This window comes from Phyllostomus hastatus, unplaced genomic scaffold, assembly GCF_019186645.2.
Source record: "Phyllostomus hastatus isolate PE091 unplaced genomic scaffold, TTU_PhHast_1.1 phas_scaffold_317, whole genome shotgun sequence".
Classification (NCBI taxonomy): domain Eukaryota; kingdom Metazoa; phylum Chordata; class Mammalia; order Chiroptera; family Phyllostomidae; genus Phyllostomus; species Phyllostomus hastatus.
In genome coordinates, this window is record NW_025334023.1 from 17,208,363 (window position 1) to 17,231,594 (window position 23,232).

The window sequence follows — 23,232 nt, forward strand, 5'->3', positions numbered from 1 at the left end:
TAAATTATAACACAAATATATTATTTATCTGGTAGTAAAAGTACTATGGAGATAAACAGAATTACATAACAAAACTATGGAGAATTGAGGCAGTAAAATTAGCCATTTTTAAATAGGATAATTTGGAAAGGCTTCATAGATAAAGTGATATTTGAACAGAGATTTAATGGAAATGAGGAAGAATCTTGGGTGTATCAGGAGAATAGGCAGTCCATACAAATAGAACAGCAAGTTCAAGTGTTCTGAGGCAAGCATGTACATGGAATGTTAGAATTAAGCAGAATAAAAGTTGTAAGAGGTAAGATCATTAAAGTATTGGGTATGGAAACAGATTATGAGAAATTTTGGGGCCATATTAAGGACTTCGATTTTTACTCTGAATGAAATGAGAAGCCACTGAGGTTTCTGAATATAAAACTGCTATTTTCATTTTAAAAGAATCAGTTTGGTTTTGGTTTGACAATGGCTGAACAGGGATGGCAAGGGTGGAAGGAGGGAAATATCGTAGATTGTTGCAACAAAGTGTGACATGATGGTGACTTGCACTGGATGGTACTGGCACAGCTGAGAAGTATATCTGGGAACCGAATATTGTGGTGGTGAGACAAACAGAATATGTTGGTAAGTTGAATATGGGCTATGATCTTGGAATCAGGGACAACTGTAAGATTGTAGCCTGATTAGGTAAAATCATGGAAGTGACATTTACTGAGATGTCAAAAGTGCAGGACAAGAAAGTCATTTTGGAGGTGGTTATATTTTAGAAGTTTGGTTATAAGGCACATTAACTTTGAGATGTCACTTAAAAATACAACAAACAATTAGAGTTGAAACTAATATAAAACAAAAATATACATTTATAGATGTCATGTGGGTAGCTGAGGGTACAAGTCTGGAGTTGCTGGGTATTCTGGATTGAAGCTATACTCTAGTAAATTATTGTTAATAATAGAGGTGGTATTTAAAGCCATGGTGATAGGGGACTTAAGAGTTGGAAAATTTTAGTTTAAGGTAAATAGTTATAAGCTTAGCAAGTAATGTATATGTTAAAGCTTTTGTTTCAGAAACTACAGATAAGGCCCACCCTGGCTCCTGGGAAAACAGCCGACCTCCTGGGGCACTGCTAAAGATTACTGCCTGGGGACAACTGGAGGCATCTGGGCCTCTGGGTTTTAGGGAGGGGCAAACGACCACCTGCCCTTGGGAACAGCTAACTGCCTAGGACAGAAATGTTGCAGTTTCTTCTACCTCACCCTCCTTGAATTTCAAAACTCCTCACCATACCTTGGTTATTCCCTGCTACAAAAACCTTGGCCTGGAAAGAGAAGACAAGATGGTCTGTTAGGGTATGAATCTGCCATCTTCTCAGATTTCCAGCCATCTGAATAAAGCTAATAGAAGAATTAGATGGAAGGAACAGCAATTCTTTGTATTCACACTTGACTCTAACTTGCTCTCACTGAGAGGTTTAGTTTCATTATGTCCACCAAACTCATTTTCAGAACTTAGGAAACCGAATAGCAACCATGAAGCATTCAAGCAAGCTTATGTACTAGAAAAAGCAAGGAGTATGGAGTTAGAAGAAATCATTTTGTGTCCTGATCAATTTATTAGCTGTGTTACGTTAGACTAGTCATCGGCATTTCCTGGGTTGGGAATATTTACCATTAAAATATATACAGTGATTTCTGCCTTGAGCCCCTCAGAAATCTAAATCTCAGGACCACATGACACAATGTCTGTGAAAGAGAGTTTTGTGAATTTACAGACCTTAGTATGTAATTTCATTATTAATCATGGGATAAGAAAATTTGGCCATCCTGGTATGATACAAATAGACATTAGGAAATGGAAATTAAAGTTCCTTCCTGAATATTAGCAGCACTTTTATCACTAGTTGGTTTTTTGTTCTATGTACAATTTAAGATTAGGAAATTAACATGGTCAATGTGCTTAAGAATGTGTAGGTTGCAGGGGCTTGACAAAAGCAAAAAAAATACTGAGTTGTTGAAAATAAAAGGAAAAATAGGCCTATTTCCTCGGGAGAGTTAGAAGCAGCACTAAATATTCCACAGTGTGATTGCTTAGCAAAGGGACTGGGGAGGGAGGAAGAAATTTGGGATAGATATACAGTCAGCAGTATGTTTTCCATACTACATCTTTCTAGTTACCTACAACATTTATTTCAGAGCTATTTGTGCATGGATGTTTCCTATGTTTCCATTTTCTTTTACTTTTTTTTAAGTCACCTCAATCACAGTTAGTAGGAAATGTTGAGATAGGATTTGAAGTAAAGACTCCTGGAGCATAGTCTAGCAAGTGATACAAAAATTAATAATGACTAAATTATCCAGTGATTATAATAGTTTAAGTCAGCAATTTTCAACCAGAGTGACTCATCACAGTGGTATGCCATAAGAACTTTAAAACACGCAATACTGACTATTCAGTTAGAGGCACTCATCTCTTTTCCCTTAGACTATCAATTGAAAAATGATAACAGCCAACACAATAGCCTTCCAGCATGAATGCCCTGTCTGAACCACAAATATACAGGTCATATAATAGAGTTGCATCTTATTGGTCATGCTGTTAATAAAGTTGTGTCTGATTTGTTAATTCTTGGTACCAGAAATATTTATGTATGACTATAGGCACCTGAATTTTTTAAAAAGTGACTTTGGAGAAAAATGGTAGGTAATTATGTACTATTATAATTTTCTGGTAAATCAATCAAGATTATACCCTTTTTGTCAGATCAGCAAAAAATGTATATATTTTTGGATGTGCTGCAGAATTTTAGTAATTAGTTCATGTGTGCCATGGGATGAGAAAGATTGAAACTCACTGGTATAGGTATATGTCCAACATCTCTATGCCTTATATTAACCTATAAGGCATAGAGCTATAAGATAGGCAATGCTATTTATTTTACAGGTGAGAATATTGCAATTCAAACCAAATAAGTCATTTTACTACAATGGCAATCCTAACCAGGATAAAAACCCAGTTCAAATAGATTCCAGGCTTATGAAATATATTGTCTTACAACTATACCATTTCAGTAATCCTTACTGCAATACTACCTGTCTTGTGGTTTGACATCATGTATATTCAATAGCTATAGAATTAAGTCAATAGGCAAACCATATTGATATAATCATGTACATTGAGTAGAGGAAAGAGTAAGATTAAAGTGTGTCAACTATGTATTCCTTTTGAGCTCTTTTAGTTATAGGAAGAGATATTTTGAGAAGAATTATGAATTCAAATCAAGCTCAGTGGAAAAGAGGGCCTTTGTTTATTAGCAATATGTTTCTTGGAGTAGAGAAGAAGAAATGAAGTTTGCCACATATTTTCTAATCTGTTTTTCAGTTTAGCTTTAAAGCAATCCATGATTATCAAGAGTGAATTTAATGTCCTTAAGTTTTCATAGTTAGTTATGAGAAAACATCAGACAAATCCAATATAAGTGAGACTCTATAAGATAACTGGCTAAGGCTTTTCAAAAATATTAAGATCATAAGCACAAAGAAAGACTAAGAAATTATTCTAGACTCATCAAGAAAGAATAGCCATCACAAATAAATGCAATGCATGAAAACCAATTAGGTTCTGAACAGGGAAAAATATATATGCAAAGGGTATTATAGAAGCATTGACAAACATTGAATGTAATCTCTGGAATAAAAACTAATAATATTGCTTCAATGTTAGATTTCCTGATTTTAATAATTGCAGAATATGGAAGGGAATGGCCTATTCTTAGCACATAGTTAAGTATCTAGGGGTAAAGTCGTGTGATAAATCAACTTACTCTCAAATGGCTCAGCTAAGAGTTTTAAATGTGTGTGTGTGTGTGTGTATGCATGTATGTATGCATGTATAAACAAAGAAAAAGAAAGATAAAACAAAATGGGACAGAATATAATCATTTGGTAAATCTAGGTAAATGGTGTACTATTTATATGTTATTTGTTTTGTTCTTGCAACTTGGCTGAATTTCAAAAATATATAAAAATAAAATTACAAAATTAAAATAAATAAAATTGCTATCACTTGAAATCACTCACCAATATAGCAATGTAAAAGAGCCAACCATTATGTGTATCCTATAATACAAAACAAATTATATAGGATCACCTCCAACTATTCTTATAAAAAATGTTTAAACTGAAACTAATGAAGTCTTCAGTTTTAATTTCAATTTACATGAAATACAATAGACAGAGGAACAATTAAAATGATATCATGAGAAAGAGGTCATCAAGATTTAAAAGTTGAAACATTCTCTTGGAAACATTAACCTAGTTTTCAATAAATTAATATCACAAAAATTACAGTTCTGTTTTAGAGAAAATGTGACATAAGAAAAACCATAAAAGGCAAATTATTTGTGATCACTTAGGGAAATTTAGAAAAATTTAAGTAGGGATTTTTCAATTAAATTATAAAAGAAACTATTATTCATTTAATTTGTGTGATAATGAAATTGTGTTAGTGTAGGAAAATTTAAATTAGATTTCTATTATATTCTTAAAAGTATGAATAAATGAAATACTTTTAAAAAGTGATTATCATGATGTATAAAGGTAATTTAAGATATTTCAGAAAAACAGACCAAAATATGGGAAATATTAATAAATTTAAGACCTAGTTGATGACTATATAAATGTTAAGCCATTCTTTTAAATTTCTGTATAACTGGGCATTTTAAAAAATATTTGCTATAAATAAATAAAACTTAACAGAACTGTGTGATTAACCAAAGCAAACTGTAAACATCAACTTTAGTAGTCAGAGAAGTCAGAAGAAAGACTTTTGAAAAGTTACAATTGCAGGTCAGTAAGCATTTTACACAATAATTACAGATCAGATACAGGTCACTGTCATGAAAATGTAGTTATCAGGTTGGTCTGGGTCAGAAATAGAATTACAAATAGTAAGAAGTTCTTTAAATAACAGGAACTACCCTTGGTGTGTGTTCTAGCTGAGAAATTTACTACTTTCCCCCACCTCTGGATTTTGATAGCAAGCTGGTCCTCTTGGGAAAATGACAGCCTTCCCAATAGTGCATTTTGCATAGCTATTATTTCACAGAAAAATAATTCTCCCTAAAGTGAATTAAAAAGGACATTAGGAATCACAGACAGACCTCTTGCTGACCAGAAGTAAATTAAAGAAAAATACAGAAAAGCCAGAAGAGGAGGCTATAAGGAGAGAGGAAGAACAAGATAGAATTGACTTCATGTTAGCCAAAAGTTAGAAAACTAAAAGGGCTTAGTTTTTACTTCATTTTTATAAGCATCTTAATGGAAAATAAATATCTATGTCAGATTACATTTCTAAAGATGAGATGTTACTACATAGAGAAGAAATAGTATAACAATTTTAAAGATTTTAAATAGGTATCCCTAAAACATACAAGTGAAGACATTAGAGATGCAGAATTATGATGAAGGGGAAACTATGACAGCTATTAGCTGGTAAAATGATTAATTCATTGGGAAGGATTTAAATGTAATGAGACTGTGAAGATGAATTATAGATTTACCAAGAAATGCAGGTGAAGGCTGGGGTTTGCATTTTCACATTCCTGTGATCTTCCCAGCAAGAAAGTAATTGTAAGGCGCTTAAGAGTTTTAAGAATAAACAAGTGACCAACATTAATGATGATATATGTATTCATTGAAACATTCATCAGTAATATTTCAGTACACAATACGGCTGAAGCTATAGGTATAAAAACAAAAGGAGTATTTTTGAAACTTAGGATCTATAAGAGACATAGGCATGTAAATGATCACCACAAAATTAGAGTTTATATTCAATGTGTTTTATTCATTTCTATTGCTTAAGGGGGTCAGTCACTAAAGACCATATAACCTTTATAAGCTTGGAGCATTTTTTTTAAAACAAAAAGAATTGTGAATACTAATAAGCACCACCAAAAATAGAAGACAAGCTCATGAAGTAGTTAGGAGTTTATCATGTAGATTACTGTAGACTATGGTAAGGAATTTGATTTTATTCTAAGTCATTAGTTAAGAAAAGTCACTGACAGTTGTGAAGCAGAGGAGTGATATAACCTGACTTTAATCACTTGGGATGTTACAAGAAAACACTGCAAGGAGAGCAAGTGTAGCACTGGAGAGCAGGCTAACTACACACCAAGAACAGTGAGACGTGAGGTGAAGTTTACCTAGAAAATTTAGGAAAGCTTCTCAGAGTAAATATCAATGGATTGGCTTGAAGAAAGAGTAGGAATAAGAGTGTTTCTGGGAGCCACAAAGATACTTAGTCTTCTTTTTGTTGTTGTTGTTGTTATTTATAACCTGAAAAAAATTTAAAAAACTAACTTCTCTTTAGAGTGATTAAGATTTACAATATGACTTAAAACAAGATGCAGAGGTTTCCCATATACTTCATACTCCCACACGTGCACACCTCCGGAATGAATTATCACATCACTCACCAGAATGGGATGTATCTACCAAGGATAAACCTACACTGACACATCGTGATTATGTAAAGTTCATAGCTTGCCTTAAAATTTACTCTTGGTATTGTACATTCTATGGGCTCGGACAAATGTATACTAACATATCCGTCATTATAGTATCATAATGAATATTTCCATTGCCCTAAAAGTCCTCTGTGCTCTTCCTGTTCATCCTTCCCACCCTCCCCTTGCAACCACTGATCGTTTTAGTCTCTTCATAATTTTGCCTTATTCAGAATGTCATATAGTTGGCATTATATTGTATGCAGCTTGTTTAGATTGTCTTCTTTTGCTTAGTGTATGCCTTTAAACTTTTAAAATTTTTTTATGGTTTAATAGCTCATTTCTTTTTTTTAAAGATTTTATTTATTTATTTTTAGGGTGGGAAGGGGGGAGGGAGAGAGAGAGAGAGAGAGAGAGAGAGAGAGAGAGAGAGAGAGAGAGAGAGAGATCAATGTGTGGTTGCTGGGGGTTATGGCCTGCAACCCAGGAATGTACCCTGGCTGGGAATCGAACCTGGGACACTTTGGTTCCCAGCTTGCGCTCAATCCACTGAGCTACGCCAGCCAGGGCAAATAGTTCATTTCTTATCCATATATTCCATTGTCTGGAAGTACCACAGTCTATCTAATCATCCAACAAAGGGCAGTTGTGAATAATTGCTTAGTTGCTCCCAAAACTTGGCAATTATGAATGTAACTGCTATAAACATCTGTGTGCAGGTTTTCATGTGGATACAAGTTTTCACTTCATTTGGGTAAATATGAAGAAGCACAATTGATGATTTATGGTAAGAGTATGTTTAATTGTGTAAAAAAAAAAACCCACCAAATTGTCATCTAAAGTGGTTGAACCATTTTGCGTTCCCACCAGAAATAAATGAGAGTTTCTGTTGCTCTACATCTTCATCAGCATTTGGTATTGTCAATGCTCTGGATTTTGTCCATTCTAATGTGTGTGCACTGGTATTTTGTTGTTGTTTTAATTAGCATTTTAATTATGTTATATAACATGGGAATATTTTCATAGGCTTATTTGCCATTTGTGTATCTTCTTTGGTGAGCTGTGTCTTCTTTGTACCTTATTAAGGTACAACTGACATACATAGGGCCAAATGTTGAATGTTTCATTTGTTAACGTTGATATATATTTACACTTGTAAACTTATGACCATAATCAAGAAAATAAACATACATATCCTTACACCCCTCACCAAGAGTTTCATTGTGGCTCTTTATAATCACATCCTTTCACTATCCCCATTCCTGAACAACAATTCATCTGCTTTCTGGTACTAAATATTAGTTTGCAGGTTCTAAATTACTTATGTGTGGAACCACATAGTATTTGCTCTATTTTATCTGGATTCCTTAACTCAGCATAATTATTTTCAGATTCTTTAATACTGTAGCATACATCAGTACTTTGTTTTTTATTGCTTAGTTGTATTTCATTATTTGGACATACCACAGTTTTTATAGACATTTGGGTTGTTTCCAGTTTTGCTGTTACAAAAAATGTTACTATGAGCATTCATATGCATATCTTTTTAAAAACATGTATTATAAAGTTCTTTTACATTAAGTTACTTTCACATTTTATTTGAAAAGTGCTGCTAATATTAAAAAAAATAAAGTTGACTTATTTATATTGTTCTGTAACCAATCAACTGCCTAAATTTACTCATTTATTTTAGTATATATTTTTGGAGATTCTATTAAAAATTCTATAGAAAATCATGTTATCTGTAAAACAGACACATTTTATTTCCTTTCCACTCTGTATGCCTTTTCTTTTTCTGCCTGATTGCACTAGCTATACATTTTAGCTCAACGTTGAATAAAAGTGGTGAGAGCTGGCTTTTTTTCTTGTTCCCAGCCTTAGTCATATTTTGTCTCTTACCATTAAGTGTGGTGTGAGAGGGAGCTTTCTGTTAAATGTTTTTCATTAGGATGAGAAACTTCCCTTCATTTCTAGTTTGCTGAGAGTCTTTATGGGGGCGACAGTCATAGATATTATTGAATGCCCTTTTTGTGTGTTTATTAAGAGGATTTTTTAAAATTTTCAGTTTGACATTATGGTGACATTTTATTAATTGTTTTTATTTTAGTTTTAAATCACCCTTCCTGGGATAGACCTCACTTGCCATATTGCGCTTTTTATGTATCATTGAATTTGATTTGGTTTGATTTGTGCTTTCAAAAAAGATTTTGCACCTACACTTGTGAGCCATATTGATTTGATTTTTTCCTTCTAATGTCTTTGTTTAGTTTTTATATCAGAGTGCTATTATTGGTTGATATATTATCCAGTATCTAAGTAAAGAAAGCTAAAGAAAATAAACAGTGTGACCATTAATTTCTGAATCATTCTTTGTAATCTATCTCATTTCATTCTTTGGCCACATCCCTTACACAGTCAAAAGAACACATGCCTAGTAAAAGGTTAACAGCATTTTAATTATGTGTCAGCTATCAATGCATTGCTTCTCAGCTCCAAATCTATCATTTCTTTACCTGTGTTGTAATAATAATTGACTGGAACATTCAAGCATTGTTTCATAGCAGCAAGCATAGTGCCAGCTGAGGTACTAGAGGTTATCATAAGAAAAGTATTCTAGCTCTTGCTGTGGCTCAGTGGATTGAGCACCAGCCTTCGAACCAAAGTATCACTGGTTTGATTCCCAGCCAGGACAAGTGCCTGGGTTGTGAGCCAGTTTCCCAGTAGGGGGCACGTGAGAGGCAACCACACATTGATGTTTTTCTCCCTTTCCCTGTCTCTGAAAAAATAAGTAAAATCTTAAAAAAAAAAAAGAAAAATATTCTTTGTTCCTGTTTTCTGCCTTTTCTCTTTAACCTGCTATTCTGTGATCAGAGGAACTCTGATATAACTATGCAATGAGAGAGCCCCAAAACTCTGTGAGCTTGGATTGTGGTCTCACCTCACTAATCTGACTGCTGCAATCATCTCAAGGAAGACACTGCACTCCAGGTGTACTGCCCTGCTGCCAATGAGTAAGTTTCTGACACACTGATTCCTTTTGTGTCCCTGTCTCTTAACCTTTACCTACCTGTAGCACAGAGGTAATTTCCTGTGGCCTTTTCAATATGGACACTGTACAACTTAGGCTGGACACTACTGGCATGTATGTTCCCAATGTGCCAACTCCCTGTTATTGCTGGTTCTCCAACCTTGGTTCACCTACATTCCAGACGGGTGTTTCCTAATAGCCTACTGACTTTAGACCAATTATGGCATGGGCACCTAGTGAACTTCTCCACAGTCATGTGGACTCTAACACATCTTCTCCAACAAGGTCTGATTCACAGCATTGTTGGAGGGCCCCCCTCCTATGATATCCCCTTCCTTGGTTACTCCCCCTTAGTGTGGGTATTATTTTGAGTTTTTATTTTTTATATCTCTATAGTTATTTTACTAAGCTTTCCTTGTTCAAATTACTTTAAAGTTTATTACTCTGGGTTATTTATAGTTTTCACAAACGTGAGTTGTTTTTAATTTCCCCACTAATCCATGTTAACTCCCATTGCCTGAAAACAAATACCACTGCTGTTAAGGATTCACTGCCACACCAAGAGCTATAAAATTTTAAGTTGTGTTTCTCATGAAACCACTTAACTATGTTCATAATGTCTGGAGGCTAAGTTGTTAATATAATCTTACCGAGAAAAATGAACATGTTGCTTTTAGCCAAACTAATCAACAAGAGACCATCCAGAATAGAAAGTGTAGCTCTTTACTTCAGACTCAAGGTGCAAACTACATTTTATACAACAGTAAACTTTGTAGAGAATTTAGAAAAGGTCCTTTATGCAGCTTGTTTCACTTCTATCTTGTTTACACTTCTTGGAGCCCTTCACCTTTTCTCAAAGAATTGCTGTTTCTTAATTAGTCCCTCATGAATCCCTTTCTCTCTTTAATGCTTTGGCTCTTCTAAAGTCACATGATTCCAATTCACCTTGACTCTTTGGCCAGGTTCCAGATATCTTCTAATTTGGATATTTTTTTATTGAAACAAAAGGAAACAATATTTCTGCTAAATAAAAAGAGTATCAAAATATTGAAGGAAAATAACCTTGACTTTCTAGCATCTAGGTCTAACTAAATAATTCCTGAATATTGTTATGTTAAAAAGGCTTCTATATATTTTTCTGCTATCAATAATAATTCAAGTGGCTCCTTTAAAATACCAGAAATGACAAGTCCCAGAAATAAGTGTCTAGTAAAAGCAAAGCAGAGAAATAAGAAGTACTATTAAAATCTTTCCCAATACAATTACATTGAATCAAAATCTTCCTCCTTGAAATTTCTTCTAATACATCTTAGTTATTTGTTTCAAAAGTAACTGTATTCAGATGGAATCACTGAAATATGAAAGGGTTTAAGATTTAAAAACAGCTAAGTTCAATGTAAGGAATATTTTTGAAAGAAAATTTTCTTCATCACTTATATTACATCATGTAAGCAAGTATTGATGCATAAATCTTGTCATAAAACACATCTAAGGAAGATCCATCAAGTAAAAAGAGCCACATGCATATATCAGGCATATTTTCTGAGCACAGTGGCATGAAACAAGAAATCAAATACGGGAAGAATGCTAGAAAAACACAAATATGTGGAGATTAAACAACACACTTCTAAACAACTAATGGGTCAAAGAGAAAATCAAACAGAAAATAAAAAAAAATCTTGAGACAAGTAAAAATAAAAACACAACCTTACAAAATTTATAGGGTGTAGCAAAAGCAGGAAAGTTATATAAGAGGAAAGTTTATAGTGATACAGGCCTAACTGAAGAAGCAGGAACATCTCAACTAAACAATCTCATTTACACCTAAAGGAACTAGAAAAAGGGAAACAAGGAAAACTCAGAGTAAGTAGAAGGAAAGAAATAATAAAGTTTGAGGGAAAGGATATAAAATAGGAAATAGAAAAACAATAGAAAAGATTAATAGAAACTAAGAGCTGATTCTTTGAAAGAATAAATAAAAGACACACCAAGCAAAACAGAAGAACACAAATAAAATCAGAAATTAAAAAGTAGAGATTACAACCAATACCACAAAAATACAAAGGGCAATTAAAGAATACCATGAACAATTACATGCCAACAAATTAAACAATGTAGAAGAAATGATAAATTTCTAGAAACATAAAAACTTTCAAGGCTAAACCAGGAAGAAATAGAGAATCTAAACAGACCAGTAACTAGCAGTGAAATTAGGCAGTATCAAAAAATTCCCAGTGAAGCCCTGGCTGGCGTAGCTCAGTGGATTGAGCATGGGCTGTGAACCAAAGTGTCGCAGGTTTGATTCCCAGTCAGGGCACATGCTTGGGTTGCAGGCCACAGCCCCCAACAACCACGCATTGATGTTTCTCTCTCTCTCTCTTTCTTCCTCCCTTCCCTCTCTAAAAATAAATAAATAAAATCTTTGAAAAAATTCCCAATGAGCAAAAGACCAGGAGCAAACAGCTTCACAGGAGAATCCAACCACACATTTAAATAAAAATTAGTACCTATCTTTCTCAAACTACTTTTAAAAAATAAAATAAATAAGAGGAGAGAAAGCTTCCATACTCATTCTATAAGACCAGCATTACCTTGATACCAAAATTGAAGACACTACGGACTACACAGAGAGAGAATATATTACAGGCCAATATCACTGATGAATATAGATGTCAAAATTCTCAACATAACACTAGTAAACAAAACTCAAGAACACATTAAAGAATTACATGCCATGGCCAAGTAGAATTTATACCAGGGATACAAGGTTGGTTCAGTATCCATAAAACAACTAATGTGATTTATCAAATCAACAAAACCAAAAATAAAAATAATAGAATTATCTCAATAGATGCAGACAAGCATTTGACAAAATTCAGCATGCACTTACAATAAAAACTCTCAACAAAATGAGCATAACTGAACTTACCTAAACTTGATAAAGGCTATAATACAAATGTCCAAAGCTAACACCATACTTAATGGTAAAAAGCTGAAAGCTTTTCCTTTAAGACAGGAACAAGATAAGGATTCACACACTCACCACTTTTATTCAATATGGTACTGGAAGTCTTAGCCACAGTAATCACACAAGAAAAATATATAAAAGCCATCCAAAATGGAAAGAAAAAAGTAAAACTGCCACATTTTAGATTGCATGATACCATATATAGAAAAACAGTAAAGAATCCACCAACAAATTAATAAATGAATTCACTGAAGCAGCAGGATGCAAGTAATATACAGAAATCTGTCACATTTCTATAAACTAAAAACAAACAGTAAGGAGGAGAAATTAAGAAAAGAGTTCCATTTATAATTGCATCAAAAGTAAAAATAAAAATAAAATATATAGGAATAAATTTAATCTAGTAGGTGACAGACTTGTACTCTGAAAACTATGAAACAGTAAAGAAAAAAATTGGAGGACATAAATGAATAGAAGGATGTATGTACTCATGGATTAGAAGGATTGATATTTATAAATGATTGTACTATGCAAAGCAATCTACAGATTCATTGCAATTCCTATCAAAATACCAAGAAGAGTCTTCTCTAATCTAGAACAAATAGTCTTAAAATTTATATGGAAAACAAAAGACCATGAATAGCCAAAGCAATCTTGAAAAAAAAGAAAGCAAAATTGGAGGTGTCATGCTCCCTAATTTTGAATTATACTACAAAGTTATAATAACTAAAATAATATTGTACTGGCACAAAATGGAAGCATAGATCAATGAAACAGAGTGAATAGCCCAGAAATAAATCCTCATTTTTATATGGCCAACTGATCTATGACAAAGATTGTAAGAATATGCAGGAAGTAATGACAGTCTCTTCAACAAGTGGTGTTAAGAAAACTTGAAAGCTACATACAAAAGTTGAAACTAGACCACTCTTATAACATATGCAAAAATAAAATGAAAATGGATTAAAGAGTGAAATATATATAAAGAAATCACACAAATCCACTCCAGGAAGATAAACAACCCAATTAAAAAATGGGAAAAAGACTTGAACAGACACTTCTCCAAGGAAGACATATTCAGGGCCCAGAGGCATATGGAAAGATGCTCAGCATCACTGGCCATCAGAGAGATGTAAATTGAAACCACAATGAAATACCACTTCACACTGATGAGAATGGCCATCATAAACAAATCAACAAACAAGTGTTGGAGAGGATGTGGAGAAAAGGGGACCCTAGTGTACCATTGGTGGGACTGCAGACTGGTGAAACCACTGTGGAAAACAGTATGGAATTTCCTCAGAAAACTAAAAATGGAATTACCTTTTGACCCAGCAATTCCGCTGCTGGGACTATATCCTAAGAACCCTGAAACACCAATACAAAAGAACATATGCACCCCAATGTTCATAGCAGCACAATTTACAATAGCCAAGTGCTGGAAGCAACCTAAGTGCCCATCAGTAAATGAATGGATCAAAAAACTATGGCACATTTACACAATGGAATACTATGCAGCAGAGAGAAAGAAGAGCTTCTATCCTTTGTGACAGCATGGATGGGACTAGAGAAGATTATGTTAAGTGAAATAAGCCAGGCAGTGAGGGACAAATACCATATGATCTCATCTTTAACTGGAACTTAATCAACAAAAGGAAAAAGCAAGCAAAATATAATGAGAGACATTGGAATTAAGAACAATCTGACAGTAACCAGAGGGGAGGTGGGAGGGGATAAATGGGGGAAGGGTTTACAGGAACAACTCTAAAGGACACATGGACAATACCAAGGGGGTTGGAAGCAAGGGAGGGAGGTGGGTTTGGCTGGGGTGAGGGGGGAGTGGTGGAGGGTAAACACAGACAACTGTAAGTAAACAATAATAAAATATTTTTTTAAAAAAGAGTGAAATATAAGATCTTAAATCATAGAACTCCTAGAAGGAAACACAGGCAGTAAACTATTTGACATCACTCTAATATTTTTTTGGGTATGCCCCTCATACAACAGAAACAAAAAGGAAACTGAACAAATTGATCTTCATCAAACTAAAAAAAGCTTCTGCATAGCAAAGGAACCATTAGCAAAACAAAAGCCTGCTAAATGGGAGAATATACTCACAAATGATATACATGATAATGGATTGATATCCAAAATATATAAGAAACTCATGCATGTCAATACCAAACAAACAAACAAATAAATAAATAAATAATCAATCCAATAAAAAATGAGAAGGGGACATGAAAACACATTTTTCCAAGGAACAGGTACAGATGTCTAATAAACATGAAAAGATCCTCCATATCACTTATCATCAGGGAAATGCAATTCAAAGCCATGACAAGGTACCACCTCACACCAGTATGAATGGCTTTTACCAAAATGTCAACAAAAGATATGTATTGGTGAGGATGTGGAAAAAAGGGATGTGCACTGTTAGTCTTCCACTATGAAAAACAGTATGAAGATTCTTCAAAAAACTAAAAGTAGATCTATCATACAACCTGGCAATTCCATGTCTTGGTATTTATCCAAAGAAAACCAAAGCACTAAGTAAAAAAGATATATACACCCCTATGTTCACTGAAGCATTATTTATAACAGCCAGGATATGGAAGCAACCTAGATGTCCATCAATAGATAAAAGGATAAAGAAGATTAAATATTACATAGCAGTAAAAAGGAATACAATCTTACCATTTGTTACCATATGGATGGACCTAAAAGTTACTATGCTAAGTGAAATAAGTCAGACAGTAAAAGACAAATACCATATGCTTTCACACATATGTGCAATCTAAAAAAAGCCAAAACAAATAAAACAGAACAAAAACACATTCCTAGAAACAGACCAAAGGGAATGTTGCCAGAGGGGAGGAAGATAAGCAATGGATGAAAAAGGTGAAGGGGAAACTAGTCAATAATATTGTGATAAGTTTGCATAGCAACAAATGAGTACCAGAATTAGTGGGGTGATCAAATTGTAAGATATAAAAACTGTTGAGTCACTCACTATACTGTACACCTAATAGAAGTGATATAATATTATACACCAAATACATTGAAATAAAAATAAATAAATAAAAATTAAAAAATGAAATAAGATTAAGCTTATGTTAAGGAACTCATATACATTGCTGGTATTGAAGTAAAATGATACAACCAGCTTAAAAAACAACTTGGCAATGTCTTATGAAGTTATGCATGCAAATTTGGAATATACATGTATTTTCTATCTCTGTTGAAACTTTCACATTGTACGAATATTTTTCTCATTGAGTGTCTTTATGATTATTGTTATTTAATTGTTTTTAAATTTATTGATGGTTATTTTGAATTCTGAGTCAGGTAAATCATATATCTAATATCAGGGTGGGTTTCAGGAAATTTATTTGGATATTTTGTTAGAGACATAGTTGCCTATTTCTCCATTTTCCTTGACTCTTTGTGTTGGTATCTGCACAAGATAAATAGCTCTCCCTCCCAATCTCCACAGAAAGGCTTCATATGGGAGAAGACCTTCACCTATCAGGCTGGCCAGAAATTCTGTGGGCCTTACAAAGCTTTGCATGAGTTCACCCAAATCTTTGTTATATATGCCAGTTCCTATCAGTGCACTAAGACAAGTGAGAATGAAGCCAGAATCCCTCTGGGAAAGTTTAATCATTACACACTCTGTCCCACTCTTTTCCTCCCCAAGGAGAAGCTTAGAACTGGGGATTTTTGCCTGTTTGCTCTATACGAAGACAGATGGAAGGACTATGGCAGCTGGTAGTTCAAACAATTGCCTTTGTTCTCATTTGTCCCAGGTAGCAAGATTATGCTGGATCCTGTAAGTGCTCTAAGACACGGAGATACCACCTCGCACTAGTCACAAGTCACAAGTCAATCCTTTGGCCAGCCCACAGAAAATTTTGAGCATTGGATGTAGGTCAATTCCTTCCCTCTCCGAAGAGAAAGTAGCAGGTGGGATTTTTCTCAACTTGACCTGTACTGAGCTAGGGAGATTGTCTATGGCTACTGCCAGACAAAATTGCTATCTTTTTTCTCACTGGCTCCCAGGTGACTAGAGTATATTAGGTCCAATCCATGCTCTGAGACACACAAGACAGAGCTAGTCTTCTGGGAATTCCCTGGAAAAGATGGAACATTAGATGTGTAGTCCAACATTTTCTATCTGTAGGGAGAAGCTGGGATCTGGGGTATTTCCTACTGATCATATGGTGCTATGCCAGGAGTAGGAATTATAGTGACAGAGTATTTCATATTTTCCTACTGGGTTCTCTATGGCTAGTTTCATGCTCCCCTCAGAAAGTAGGAGGAATATCTCAACTAATTTCTGGCTTTTTCTCAACAGGAATTTTCCCATGTTTTGTTGTTGAACTGATGTTCATTTTTAGAATTAGCTGGTGTTAAAATTTATGTTTCAATGCTCACATAAGAACTGAAAAACTCATAAGGAGTAAGACAGTGCATTGTATTTATTCATATTATTGATATTTTCATTGTTACATTGTTCTTTCTTCTTTCCTTTTGGGTCAAATTTCCTTCTTTTATCACTTAGTTTCTGCTTGGAGAATATCCTTTAGTCAGTTTTCAATGCTAGGTCTGACAGTGAAAAATTCTTGTAAATTTCTTTTGCATGACAATGTCTTGATTTCCCCTTCATTATTGATGGATAGTTTCACCAGATAAAGGATTCACAATTGACCATTCTTTTCTTTCAATACTTGCAATATACTAATCAGTTTCCTTTTGACCTCCATGATTAAACATTAAAAATCTACTTTCAGCCCTGGCTGGTATAGCTCAGCAGATTGAGGGCAGGCCTGCAAACCAAAGGGTCACTTGTTTGGTTCCCAGTCAGGGCACATGCCTGGGTTGAAGGCCAGGTCCCCAGTGAGGGCTGTGTAAGAGGCAACCACAAGTTGATGTTTCTCTCCCTCTTTCTTCTTCCCATCTCCTCTCTCTAAAACAATAAATAAATATATATATTTTTAAAATCTGCTTTCTTTTGTATTATTGTTCTTTATAGGTAAGATGTCATTTCTCTGACTTATTTTTAAGATTGTATTTATTTATTTTTAGAGAGAGGGGAAGGAAGGGAGTAAGAGAAGGACAGAAACATTGATGTGTGGTTGCCTCTCACATGTCCACAACTGGGGGCCCAGCCCACAACCCAGGCATGTGCCCTGACTGGGAATCAAACTGGCGATCCTTTTGTTCATAGGCCAGCACTCAATCCACTGAGCCACACTAACCAGGGCTCTCTCCAACATTTTAAAATATTTTTTCATTGTCTTTAGTGTCATAAGTTTAATTATCATGATCCTTCACATGAGTTTGTTTGTTAATTTTATTTGGTATCTACTTAGCTTTTTAAATTTGTGTGTTTATGTCTTTTATCAAGTTTAGAAGTGTCTATTCATTATTTCTTTGAATACACTTTTAGCCCCACTCTTGTATCTCCCGATGCTCCAATAATATGAGGCATATTTATTTACTTTTTTTCAGCCTACTTTCTGTTTTTCAGATTGGGTAAATTTTATTAATTTGCTCAGGTTTACTGATGATGATATCCTTTCTCTTCTCCACTCTACTGTCGGGTTCTTATTGTGAGGTGTTTTTTTTTTCTTTTTTCATTTTTGTTATTGTATTTTTTGTTTTATAATTTCTATTCAGTTATTTTTAAAACTGATGTTGATTTGCTGAGATTTTCTCTCTTATTATTTGAAGTGAATTTAAATTGTTTCTTGAATCATTTGATGGTTGCTTTATATTCTTTTCTGATAATTTTATTATCTGGTTCACCTTGGAGTTGTCATATATTAATTTTTCTCACTTAAGTTGTAATTTAATTGACTTTTTATATTATGGCTTGTTGTGTGTGGGTCACCGGCCGGCAGTAATCATGGAACACTGTGGATGGCTTGACGAAAACATGCGAGAAAAAACACACATGCACAGAGACAAACTAGTTTCTGTGGGGAAGTAGGGACGAAATGGCCACACCCCCTAGTGGGGAGCACGCCGATTTACAGTCCATACCTGCTTTTATTGGGCTCATTCTGAATAATAATTCAGGTAAAGTACAGTACTCATTAGGGGGAAGTAAGGAACCATAGAAAACAAGGAACTCTGCTGGTCAATTGAGTCGGGGTCAAAGAGCTGTAAGACTGAGGAACAAACTAACTTCCTCCTAAGACCCTTCTCATTCAACTGAGAGCATTCTAAACAAAGAAGGTTTCACAGTAATTTACATATTCTTTCTTAGGCCCGATCACCCGGGGAAATCCGCCCTTTTCAGCACAGAGCTGCACCACCCTGTCATTGTTTCAGGCTTAGGTGGAGCAAGGGAACTAAGGCAACCAAGAGATAAGGAGGTTTTCTCCCAGATGATGAGAACTCAGGCTATGTCAAAGCCTAGGAGCGAGGGTCCATCACCCCCTTTTGCTGCAGTCCCCCAAGTCCTTCTTTTGGGGGGCCTCCCAAAGTGATTGTGCCTGTTTTAGGTCATTCCCCCTTTGGGGAATCTTACCTGTCTTTAGCTAACCGACCAAGCTTTTTGGGGTTCAGTCATGAATAAAGCAGCAGAAGCAGCATTCCTGCCAGGGAGGTAAGCTTTAGTCTCCTTGCTGGCTTACGGTCCCAAGGGCGTTCCCTTAGCCTTAGCCTAGGTGGGGGTTTCAGCTTCTGATACCAGTCAGGGCAGTTCCCAACAATGGCTAATTTTTAATTATAAGTTGATAAAATGGGCATTTTGTCTATTGTGTTGGAAACTCTGGGTCTTACTAAGTCTTTTGTTTTAACAGGCAGCCACAATATTTAGGCTTAGCATGCAGGCCCTGGCCTAATTTTCTGGACTTCCATTCCAATGGCAATTTAAGCTTTAGAGCCATGGTGTTATTTTGTTCTGCTTGGATTATCTGATGCCATTTAGCTTTCACCTGTTCCTACTGATGCTTCTTTAGAGGATAGAAAGAGCTTTCACAGACCAGGGCATCTGATATGTTAAGAAATTCTCCAGCTTTCTGAGATGAAGTGCAATGCCTGGGCTGGATGCTTACTGTGAACTCCCAGCCACTGTCCCCCAGCTGTGTGAGAGGGAGAGAGGTATATTTACCAATAGTAAAGAAAAGTGCTTTCTCTGGCTGCTTATTGCCAGTGTACTTGCATCATATTAATAGATGCAGAAAAAGAATCATAAACTCCAGCATCCATTTATGATAAAAACTCTCAGCAAAGTGGAAAGAGAGGGAAGATACCTAAACATAAAAAAAGCCATATATGACAAACCCACTGCCAGCATCATAGTCAATGGGAAAAAACTACAAATGCTCCCCTTAAGATCAGGAACAAGACAGGATGTCCATTTTCACTTCTCTTTTTAAACATAGTACTAGAAGTCCTAGCCACATCAATTGGACAAGAAGAAGAAATAAGAAGCAACCCAAGTGGAAAGGAAGAAGAAAAACTGTCTTTATTTGCAAGGGACATGATACTGTACATAGAAAGACCCAAAGATTCCACCAAGAAACTACTAGAACTAATAAATGAGTTCAGTGAAGTTGCAGGATACAAAATTAATATCCAGAAATCATTGCATTCTTATATGCCAATAATGAACTAACAGAAAGGGAAATTAAGAAAACAATCCCATTCACATATGCTTCAAAAAGAATAAAATACCTAGGAATAAACTTAACCAAGAATGTAAAACACCTATATTTGGAAAATTATAAGACACTGAAGAAAGAAATGGAAGAAGATACAAATAAGTGGAAATACATACCATGTTCATAGATAGGAAGAATTAACATCATTAAAATGTCTATACTACCCAAAGCAATCTATAGACTCAATACAATTCCTATCAAGATTCCAATGATGTATTTCACAGAACTAGAAAAAAGATTTCAAAAACAATTTTTTTTTTTTTAGAGAGGGGAAGGGAGGGAGAAAGAGAGAGACAGAAACATCAATGTGTGGTTGCCTCTCATGTGGCCCCCACTGGGGATGTGTCCTGCAACCCAGGCATGTGCCCTGACTGGGAATCAAACCTATAATGCTTTGGTTCACAGCCCACACTCAATCCACTGAGCTACGCTGGCCAGGGCAAGATTTCAAAATTTTATATGGAACCACAAAAGGCCCAGCATAGGAACCTTGATCCTGAGAAATGAGAAAGTTGGAGGAATCACACTACCTAATATTAAACTGTACTACAAGGCCACAGTAATAAAACAATTTTAAAATGACAACTTTATTTCATTCTTTTAATGATCCAACAAATAAATGTATTTTAAATGCTGCATCAATTCTTTTAATAGAATAATCACAATCTTATGCTGGTAGTTCTGTATTTGGCATCTATGTTTGTGTAAAATGCTATAAAATCAGGCCCTGGAGTGTGATCTGTACCATTCTTAGCATTCATTCAATATCAACAGTACTCATTTTTGGTAGCTTTATGTTGTGATTATAGGCGGAACAATTCTTTTTATATACTAATTTGGTTTGTGTCTCAGGATATTTCTGAAATCTTCCTACTGGGAAGTAATAAACACATTGAATGTTTTGCTTTGGGGTTTCTCTCTGAAGATGGTTTGAGTGTTAATCCCAGACAAAGGATATTATTCATGGTATATTATATCCATGATATAAGATTTTGTTATAGCAATGTATGGAGATAATACAAATATAGGGACATTGAAAAACTAAACATAGTGTTTGGCAGAGTATGAACTGGCAGTGGAAAGAAACTCTCTGATTAAGACAGGAAAAGTGATGAAGAGAAGAAAAATAAGTTGGCAACAACCAGCAGAATTATCACTCTGCCCTTCCCTGCCCTCAGGTCCCAGATAAAATCATGTGGACTCTTCTACTCCTATAACTTAAGGGCAGCTAGTATATTCTTCTAGAAGGTCACATGCTACTGCCTGGACATTGCCCTTTGGATGACAGGAGATGAGAAGACCACAAATCAAATACAACATTGTGGAAGAAAGAACACCCGTGGAAAGGAGATTTTGAGGTTTAGCCAACATGGAGCTGAAAGGGCATTCCAGGTTATTTTCTGAATATATTATATACAATGAGAACTTTCAGAAAATCCCAAGAGGCTGAATATTGATGAAATTGAACACAAGTCCTGTTTTTCTTTTGTTTGTTTGTCTCTCTTTCTCCCAAGAAACTATTTAATATTTAAGAGTCATTTGAAACACTTTTCACACTGAAGGCATTCTAATTTTTTTGATATCCATATGTAGTATAAAGACTTAATGCCTAATATATATATTTTTCTATTAATTTAATATATTTATAAAATTTTTGACAAGAATACCTATATTTTATTTCAGACATTCTCAGAAATACTAGGAAAGGAGGATATATTTTACCCACAAAACTATGAAATTAATGTAATTTCTGAAAATCCACAGATTATCATACTATAGGTGTCTCTGAGAAGGTAAGACAGAAAATAAGATTAATGATTAATATAATTCTCAGAAAACTCAGTGGTTGAAACTTATTTTTTTCAGTCTGACTCCTGTTTCTTACAACTTTCTTACATAATATGCAGTTTTAATATATCATGATGTTGAGAAGGGGCAGGAAGTGATTTATTAGGAAGGGAGTATGACTAAGCAGTTATCAAAACCCTAAAGCATGTTTTTTCAATACTAGTGCTCTGGGCAGACAATTCTTTGTCATAGGGGCTGTTCTGTGCATTGTAGGATGATTTTCAACATCCCTGTCCTTCATCTACTACATACTAGTAGTCTCTCTTCCAGGTGCAGCTAATTTTGACAACAAAATTTTCCTAACCAAATTTGCCAAATGGGCTCTTGAAGGCAAACTGCCCCTGAGTGAAAACAACCAGCATAAGATAATTACAGCAATTCCATTCAACTCCCAAGCAATTGGTTTAGGCATAATAAATGACATCTAAGTCACAATCAAGTTGCTACAAGGTGCAGAAGCAAAGAGGCAAAGAAGTAGAATCAAACAAAATCAGATTTAAGTTATAATTCTGTAAATTTTATTGTTGCTTAATTTCATGGAGTCTCAGATTTTTTCACTGTAAATGGAAAAATCTCATCTATGTTAGAGAATTGATGTGGAGATTAGATAAAATGAATGTAAGCTCCTTAACACACTACCACATCTAGAATATTGTAAGTATTCTACTGTTACACACTAACTGCAGGTCAAATTTAATTTTATATACTAAAAACATGGCCAAAGAATGGGAATTCTAGTAAAAAATACTTTTGAAAAACTGGATGGAAAAATATAGATCCTGCAACAACATATAAATTCACTGAGATCTAACAAATATATATTTTTTATTAAAATTCCAATTTTTTAGATTTTACAGTTAACAACAAACCTCTAACCAACTCAAATAATTAAATGAAATATGATTAGTAATATGGGTAGGGATATTTAAAGACCTACATTTGAAAAATATGAGCTGCAGGCAGTTTTAATTAGAAATTTTCATAGTATCATACACAGAGACCAATGACATAAGAAGTCAGCTCTATAAAGTTGTTCAGCTCTAACTCAGCATCAATGACTGCATATTGCATAGGTGCACTCTTCTCAGCCAAGAGGAGGAGCAAGACTTAATGCCTTTTAGTTGTACTTACACCTCTGCATAAAAGTGATTGTTTGTACTTTGTATAAATAATTGTTTCAACCTCTGAGTACAAAACAAAAGAAGAA